This window comes from Dendrobium catenatum, unplaced genomic scaffold (genome assembly GCF_001605985.2).
Source record: "Dendrobium catenatum unplaced genomic scaffold, ASM160598v2 fragScaff_scaffold_716, whole genome shotgun sequence".
NCBI lineage: Eukaryota > Viridiplantae > Streptophyta > Magnoliopsida > Asparagales > Orchidaceae > Dendrobium > Dendrobium catenatum.
Window position 1 is genome coordinate 14809587 of NW_021319178.1, and position 9703 is coordinate 14819289.

The following is a 9703-nucleotide window of genomic DNA, read 5'->3' on the forward strand; positions in this document are numbered from 1 at the left end:
AAAAATATAGGCATGCAAAAAACTCTCAACAGAAACAAGTAAGAAAGATTGCACATCTTATATAATAAAAACCCATGAAACCGCCTTAATGTAGTATCGAAATAAGAGAGTAACAGGCTGTCCTCCAAAGCCAAAAGTAAGCAGTGAAATTCAACTTAGAAAGTCTAGTGAAACGAAGGACTTTTACCTCTAGAAGAATCATAACATCAGAAAGCGTATAATCAACATTCTCCCTCCATCTATTGAAGCTGTAAAAACCCTTCCAAATGGAAATGCAACACATATTATAATGATACAGGAAGTTCATCAGATTCACCAGCTTAAAAATGTTACCGGAATAAAAGTAAGGGCCCCAGAACAAACAAATATGAAACATCCAAACCACTCCCATGATACAGAGAGACAAAATAAGCAAATGCTTCTTCCCATCCAGTAAGAAGGAAAAGATCCGAAGGAAACACATAAGAACCAAAACAGCAACCAGGCTCCAGAAAAGAAAAAACCAAATGACCCCAAAAACCATTCCAGAAAAGCACAGAAATAAACAGGAAAATATCCACCAACAGCAAGAACTCACAGTAAGAAATACACTTTAAAGAAAGGGAGCCAGACACCCTCCGGACATCAGTGCAAAACTCAGCCAAAAACTTCTTGATAACCATGCACCCAGACAAAAATTTGCAGCAAACCATAGAGGTGGACCAACAATGCTTAGTAGCAGGAATGCAGGTAACATAAAGAAAGTAGAAAAAGCCATTAATAACTCCCCCATCCAGATACACAACACTGGAAAAACACCAAGCTACAGAATAATCCAGCATGAAAACAACCAAAGCAGGCAGCCTAATGCACACGAAAATAAGGCAGGTTCAAACGATCTAATCTAGCAAGACCAATAGCACCAATGGGAAGGTTGTACTCATCGTACTCCTCAAAGTTAAGAAGAGTGCAACCCCATTTGGCAAGTAAATCAGCCACCGCATTACCTTCCATTAAAATATGCGTAATGGTAAAGGAGGAAAGGGACAACAAATGTTTAATATCCCTAATTTTATAGAAATTGTCAGCATTAGCAGAACATTGATATAGTGAATAATAAGCATAGCATCCACCTCCACCCAAATATTAGTAATACCAATAGAAATACAAAGCTTAATTCCGTAAAGTAAACTATCCAGCTCAGCCTGAATAGAATTAATAGCATTGGAGGGACCCGCAAAAGCCTTTATGACACAACCTTTATTGTTTCTAATAATGCCACCACACCCAGCACTAGAGAGACTAAAGGAACTATTGGTATTAAGTTTAAAACAACCCTCCAAAGATTTTTCCCAAAAAATGATTCTATTGTTAGAAACAGTAACAGGAGAAAGAAAACTCAAACCAAACTCATTAACCAAATGTTGGTACCCCTTGAAAGAGTCGTTCTTGAGAAGCTTAGCCACAAACAATTAAACAATTTTATGCTTAATTTTAGAAATGATAGTATTCGCATCCATTCTAACATTAACATGTTTAGAGGCATTTCTACTCTACCAAATGTACCAACAAATCAAAACAGGAATAATATTGTGAATATGACCTTTAATTTTAATAAACTAGACGGTAAGAACATCATTCATAGAAATGCAATTAATGGTAGGAAAAACTTTAAAAAGATTATCAAAATAAATCCAAACTTTCATCGCAATGGGATCTTGAAAAAAAACATGAAGTAAGATTTCACGGTGGTAGCAGCATTGACATTTAGACACAATAAAGAAACCTTTCTTAATAAGCAAAGTATCACAGGAAGATAGTTATGCAAAATTCTCCACACCAAAAAAGAGTAAGTAGTAGGAATGCTATTATGCCAATAAGCAACATTAATGAAGTTAGTAGGCATAGGTTGCTTGATCCACTTCCAAACATGTTTAGAGCTAAAAAGGCCATCATTAGAAAAAGTGGACATAATACAATCTTCCATATCCGAATGTATAGAAATACGCACAATTAATTGGATAATGAAATTAGGTAATAAATTGTAAAGTAAATCCATATTCCAATTGTCATTAATAAAGAATTCCTTAACTTTGCAAAGAGAAGTAGAACGGGTATTTAAAAGATTATTGATAGAAAAGTTATCCAACCACTTATCTTGACAAAAATAAATATTGCCACAACCTAAACCCCATTGGATGAGATCCTCCGCTTCCCACTTAATATTGCACAATCTTTTCCAGTTAGGAGAATCACCCAAATCTGAAGGCACAATTTAACGGATGTCTAACCCCATAGTATTTAGAAAACATAAATTTAGCCCAAAGATTCTTCTTAGCTCTAAAATTAAACCAAAGTTTAAAGTTGAAAGTATGAGCCATCTCTTGGATAGTTTTAAATCTAATCTTTCCCTCATCCATAGTCCCAGAGCAATTCTTCCAAGACCCCCATAAGATAGCCTTAGAATCGGCCTTGGCTCCCCAAAGAAATTTGTTGAAGAGAACCTCCAACCTTTTAGAGACATTAATAGTAGGAACCATAGTGTGAAGCAAATAAATAGGTATGGAACAGAGAACATGTTTAATAAGCACAAGTCTACCACCATAAGATAAGTAATTAAAAGCCCAAGAATTAAGTTTCTTTTGAATGACATTGAAAATATCATTGAATAAAAACGACCGTTTACGACCTTTGAATAAAGGAGATCCTAAATATTTCATCGGTAAGAACGAGCTTTTGGCTTTATTAAAGGTTAACCCACTAGTCTTCTGAAACATACCAAGAAAACTAAAAAGGTTTTGAATATTACAAATAAATCCATTCGCAAATATAATGAAATCATCGACATAACTTAGGTGAGACAGAGGCAACACACCACCAGACCGAAAATACAAACTCGGATTCATTCTAAAAAACTGGTTGAGGCCACGAGATAAAAATTCCATCTCTATAATGAAAAGAGCTGGAGATAGGGGATCACCCTGTCTAAGGCCATGAGAAGAACGAAAAAAACCATGAGGTTTGCCATTAATAATAACGAAAAAATAACAGAATTCAATGCTATGTTTAATTAATCTGATAAATTGAGAGTTAAAACCAAAGGACCGTAACACAGCATAAAGAAACTCCCAATTCAGATTATCATAGGCTTTGGTTATGTCCATTTTGAAAATAATGTTCCCACCAACAACCTTTTTCTCTAAATCATGAATTAATTCATGCGCAAGTAAAATGTTGTCGAATATAGATCTTCCTTTAACAAACCCTAACTGTTCCAACGAAATAATCTTAGGAAGAATAGAAGCAAGTCTTCCCATTAAAATTTTAGAAATCAATTTATTAAAAAAAGAACATAAGCTAATAGGCCTATAATCATTCCAAGAATAAACATTTTGAGCCTTAGGAATGAGAGCAATAGAAGTGGAGGTAAAAAACTTAGGATAATTAGAGCCACCAAAAAAATCTGACACAGCATTAACAAGATCATTCTTAATAATGTCCCACAATTTTTGAAAAAAATTATTAGTAAAGCCATCAGGTCCGGCAATCGATTCTGCATTCATACTATTTAAATTCTCTCTAATCTCATACATAGAAGGAGTTTTAGTCATTAAATTATTGACCTCCTCAGAAACCAGAAGCGGAATAAAGGAAAAATCAGTGTCCAACATAGAAGTGAAATTAGAGTTAAAAAGTTTAAAAAAGAAATCAGTCCCTAAGAGGGCAATAGCATCAGGATGTTCAATAATATCCCCCTCAGGACCACTAATTTTATGAATTTGACAACTAATTTTGTTGTGATTGGCTATGTTGTGGAAAAATTTAGTGTTACGATCACCTTCCACAATAAATTTAGAAGAAGCTTTCTGCCTCCAATAAACTTCTTCTTTTTCCTGCAACTTATATAAAGAAATTTTAGCATCATTTAGGATAGATAAATTAATGGGGGAGGAATCATTCATAAAGGTCTCATCAGCTTTTTTCACCTCCTCTTTCGCCTCCAAAATATTAGTGAAAATGTTCTTAAAAACACATTTGTTCCACCAAACAAGAAGTTGCTTGATTCTCTTAAGTTTAAACCAAAATCTAACCATACCTGAAACGTTATCCGAAGGAGCCAAGGGGGCCTCCCAATTATTCTTAACAATCTGTAAAAAGAAAGCATCGAGGAGCCACATGTTTTGAAATCTAAAAGGGGAGAAAGTATTAGTAATAACGTTAGAAAAACTTAAAAGCAATGGAGAATGATTGGATAGTGTTTAGGTGAGGTGAGTAACATGAGAAGTAGAGAAATAGTCAATCCACAAATTATTAAAAAGAATGCGATCAAGTCTTTGCCACATAACACCTTTATTCCAAGCGAAAATGTTCCCAGAAACACCAATATCATGAGATTGCAATTACCAATCATATCATTGAAATCCTCCATATTGTTAAATTTAGGAGGCTTACCCCCAACCCTTTCATTAGGAGAAGAGATGAAATTAAAGTCTCCCCCAATAAGCCAAGGTCCAAGAACCGTGGAGGCAAAATCAGAAAGCTGATTCCAAAGGGTTCTTCTACCAATCCTAGAGCAGGAAGCATAAATAAAGGAAACATAGCAAGTAGTATGATTAAAAGGGAAATTAATATGAACAACTTGAGGTAAATCCTCTATGATATTTAAAGAAAAAGACGAATTCCAAAAAAGCCAAATTTTATTGGTGCAATTACCAAAAGAGTTGTCAAAGCCCAAAAACCTCTTGATAGAAGCAGTTTTATTAGAAGCAATCAAAGGTTCCATCAAAACAAGCATTTGAATACCATGAATCATACACAAGTTTTTGACTCTATCCTTGGATAGAGAGCCACCCACACCTCTAATATTCCATAAGAGAGCTTTAACCATTAATAGAATGGGTAGAAGATCTAGTGATTCTAGGGGTACTGTTAGAAATGCACTTAGGATTCTTACCTTTCTTTTCAGAATGAGAATTGTTCCCAATTTCAATAATTTTGTTTTTCTCTTTGGATGGAGACATAGACTTGGACGAATCCTTTAATTCTTCCATAGGAATCCATATTTCAATGTTACCCCCTTCACCAACTTCACCTTCCTCCAAATCACAATTAGAAACCCTATTACCAATAAAATGTTTAGAAGAAGAACTTTCACTCCCACTAATATAGTCTTCCTTTTTATGATGAATACTATCATCTTCAATCCCCATATTATCCACATCAATTTCCCCGTTCTTTAAAAGAGCCCTTTCTTGGTTAACAGCTATGTTCAAAGTGTTTAAAACTTCCTCCAAATTATAACCACTAGTTTCCACACCCATTCATTTATCTTTTAATATTCCACTTTTAAAACCTTCCTCACAAATCCTTAAGGAAAAATCAGAATATTGACCAACTATGTAATTATTAGCTTGCATGGGAACCTTATCTTATAAAATAATGTCATCATCAGAGGATTTGATAACATCAGAATTCAAGTCACGTTCAGGAGGAATCAGAACATCAACCTTTTTGGAAACCTTGCTATTAACCCTCAGATTTGGGTGAGCCACAAAACAATCCGCAATCGAATGGCCATGAATTTTGCAATGAGCACAAAAATCCGGAACATTTTCAAATTCCACTTTTTGCATATAACCCGCATTCCTAGAACCAATCCAGACCTCTTTCGGATGTTTTTTAGTTATATCCATTTCAACCAAGATTTTAGTGATAGAGGGGCGAGAACGAGATGCCGTAGCTTGATCCGTTTGAAGGGGTCTCCCAAATATAGTACCAAGAGCATGTAAAACATTAGCATTAAAAAAATGCAATCTAAGATTAGGAAAAGAAATCCATATTGGAACAATTGGCTACTCTTCCTTAACGTCAAAAAAGGCGTCCATTTAAGAAGCTGCATTTGGCAGTTAAGAATATAATACGCACGGCGGGCAAAAACACGACTATAGTCCAAATCGTTTGAGAGCTATATAGAAACATGCCTATCATCTAACATTCCAATGGAGAAATTACCAGAAAGTTTCAGTTTACCAAAGAAGTTACGAATAGCATCTAGATTGGGTCGGCGGACAGTAAATTTCCCTACAAGTGTGAACTGGTAGGGTAGAGCAAGTTTGAGAATGTCCTCATCCGACATCAGTAAGCAGGGACACCTTTAACCGTGGATTTAGTAAGAGATAAGCTAGGGTTGAAAGAAGTTACCGATCCAGCTAAAACATCGCGGAAAGAACGAGAAGAAGTAGCGGGGATACCATTAACCAGCAGCCCTTTGGATGAAACAACAGAACCCGGAGGCGGACCACCCCAAGCGTCGGGATGAGCAGATGAGGCCATATCCTTACAGAGAAAGGAAAAAGACCAAGGGCCGGGGGGCCCCCTAAGCGAAAGGAAGCGATCCAGCCACAAAAAGGCTTGCGAGACCACACCAAAGTAGCGGAAAAGAGTAGGGAAAACAAGAACAGAGGAGGCGCTCGAAAATCGCCAGAGCTCGGGAGGCGGCTAGGGTTTCTATCTCATAATTTACTTTGATGTTAAATAAGATTTTGTTTGGAACAACTTTCATACTATTTTATAAGCAGTTTTTTAATATAATTTTTTTTTGAAATTGTCCTTCTAAGTCTTGGGTCTTAACAAAGATAAATCTAGCAAGTGAAGTTGAAAATGAATGCCCTTTGTTAAGCATATCATAATTTTGGAGGTCGTAGAAAATGATTGGGATGAGTCGAGAAATTGAACATTTTTATCCTCACTATGAAAGGGTAATTTAAATTAGTCGAGAAAGAAAGATAATAAGGTTATTTTCTTATCTATCAACAAACATATGATAATGGCATTGAGAGGCTTTGAAGGGCTATCTCTGTCAACAAATGTGGGAGTAGTTTCAAATCTCTTAAAAGGGAAAAGAAATGAAAAAGTGTACTTTTAAGCTTTGGGATGATGAATGAAATTGAGTTAATTTTGACAATTTTTAAAAGTTTTAGCAATTCTAATCAATTTAACATAAATAGTGAGAAAATTTGATATTTAGCAATCATGGAATATATTCTTTGATCGTTAGATCTGACTTCAATTGCATTATTACTATCAGCAAAGAAATCAAAGATGTAGAGGACATGAAGATGGAGTAACTGTAGAGTTTGTTGTAACCATATGTAGAAATAAGAGATTGTTAAATAACCCCAAAAGACTAATGTCCATTTAAATAGAGATTTTTTTTTAACTTTTTTTTTTTCATTTAAAAAGAGATTTTTTTTTTTCACGAGCTCTCTGTTAGGGTTTTTCCTTACCCGTCTCACCTTGTCGGAGGGGTTCACCTTTTGGTCGCAGACTGACTCTCTCGCTGAGGAAAGTTTTCTCTTACCTTAACCATTCTTCTCCTATTCATTTTTTATGTTTTTCAACTTTCTTGGCTTAACCTGTTTTCATTTCCTTGATCTTTCCACCTTGCTTTTCAAATGGAGGTTAATTAAGTGAAATTGGTCGATCCTAACTTTTTAAACAGTAAATCTAATTATATATCGTTTCTTGATGATCTCTCGGAGGCTTCTTCTTCGTTGCCTTTTCGATATCTCAAAACTTCAACTTTTCGAGGGATGACGTCACATTGGATTTTGGAAGATGAGATTCTGACACTTGAAATCCCTTTTGAATTCGCTTTGGTTGGAAAGTTTCTTAATCAAAGGCATGCTCTATATTCAATTAAAAAATTCTTCTTTAATCTAAAACTTTTCTGTGAGTTCTCGGTTACCTTTTTGGATCCAAGGCATGTGTTGATAACATTGAATAATTATATGGATTATTACAGACTTTTTGCTCATCCTTCATATTTGTTATAAATTGATTAAATGGTCTTCTTTCTTCGATGTCTCTTAGGAATTGCCCATTATTTTGATTTGGACCTCCTTCCCAAATTTTGCTTGCATTTGTTCGCTCTCTGTATCCTGCACGGGCTTTGTTCGCTATTTGGTCATCCCCTTCATACTGATAACGCTAATTCGATTAGATGTTGTCCCTTGATTGGTCGAGTGTTGGTGGAAGTGATATCAATAAATAAAATCCTAATAGTGTTTGGATTGGGCTCATAAAAATTTGGCTATATTCAAAATATTATGATGGAGGAATTTCATTTCTTTTGTGATCATTGCAAACCGTTGGACCATTTTAAAATGGAATATGTTAGCCTTCATCCTTATTTAGCTAAGGAATTAACTATTATTCATAAACCAACGACCGTTGTTGCTAAGGAAACCTCTTGGTTAACTCCTGTTGTTGATGCCCATGACTTGTCTACCTCTCATGTTGTTGTTGTAGATGTTGGATATGCTATGGTTGTTTCTCCTACTTTAGTTTCTATTTCTATTGATCCTGATGTGTCGTTAAACTTGTTTGTTAGTGTGAATGATGTTGGGGATCATATTATTGAACATGAAAAGCATTATTATCCTATGGATGTATATGGTTATTCTGATGTTTCTAATAAGGATCCTATCATTAACATTTTTTGTTCTCCTTTATCTGATGATGCCTTGGTCTCTTTAGGATAGGAGAAGTAGCATTTGAATGGCTCTTCTGCTAGCGTTTCTTTTGATAATATCGACTGGTTGTATGATTCATTAGGTGTTGTGAGGAATGTTGGGGAAGTGAGCGTTAGTAGTTGTCATGATTTGCAAGTGGATGTTAATTTGGATGTGGTGAAAGTTAATAATGAGGGCTTTACTACTATGTCTGGTAAAAAAAAAGTAAAAAATTCTAAAAGTAAAAAGGTGGTGCAAAACTTCAAATACACTGTTGCAAATTCTTCTCCTTCTAAAGCTCCTCTTGAACCTTCTCTGAATGTTTAGTCTCTTTTGGATTTCTTTTTTCTGGGGTGTAGTGTTTCTTCCTTTCGTGTATTGGTTGGTTGTTTCTTTGTTACTGTGGTTGGGTTCTCTGGTCTTTATGGCCTTTTTTAAGTCTCTGGCTTTGGAATTGGTTCTTGGGCTTTTTTTGTTGGTGGTGGCTGTTCCTGGGTTCTGCCTTGGGTGGTGAGTGGCTGTTTTAATCCCTGTTGTGTGAGGTTAGCTTGTTTGGTGTTGGTGGTTGTTCCTAGGTTGTGGCATGGGTGGTGAGTGGCTGTCATGTTCCCTATTGTGAGAGGTTGGCTGGGGGTGGTGTGGTGTTTCTTCTCTTACAAGTTTTGCTGGATGGAAGTTTTAGCTTATTGGCTCTTATGATGGTGTTACTTTTTGGTTCTCATTCAGGTAACGTGCGTCATTTTTTCTTTTTACTATTATTTGTTTGGTTCCTTCTGTTTATAGGTTTCTTTCCTTTTGTTGGTCGTCTCTTGGCTTATTCATGATTTGGCTGGTTTGTGATCTTTCCTTGTGGGCTTCATTGAAGATCTTTCTTAGGCATTTTTTGAGGGTTGGCTTCTTATCTCCATGGTTTTTCCTTTTGCTTATTGTAGTTAGATATATATAGGATCATTGGCTCATTAGGATTTCTTTTGGTTTTAGATGTATTTCCTTTTTGGCTGTAGAGAGCATTTGATCCTATAAGGATTTGTAATCTTTTTCTTATTCAATGTATAAACCCCTCTATGAGTTTTATTTATTTATTTTTTAAAGATGAAAGATTCGATAATAGTTGAAGCAAATGTAGAAGAAACCATGGGCATGGATGTAGTTGTTGTCTTAAACGAGATTAGAGTTCTACTAATAAGTCCTCCACTTCAATAAAAATAATA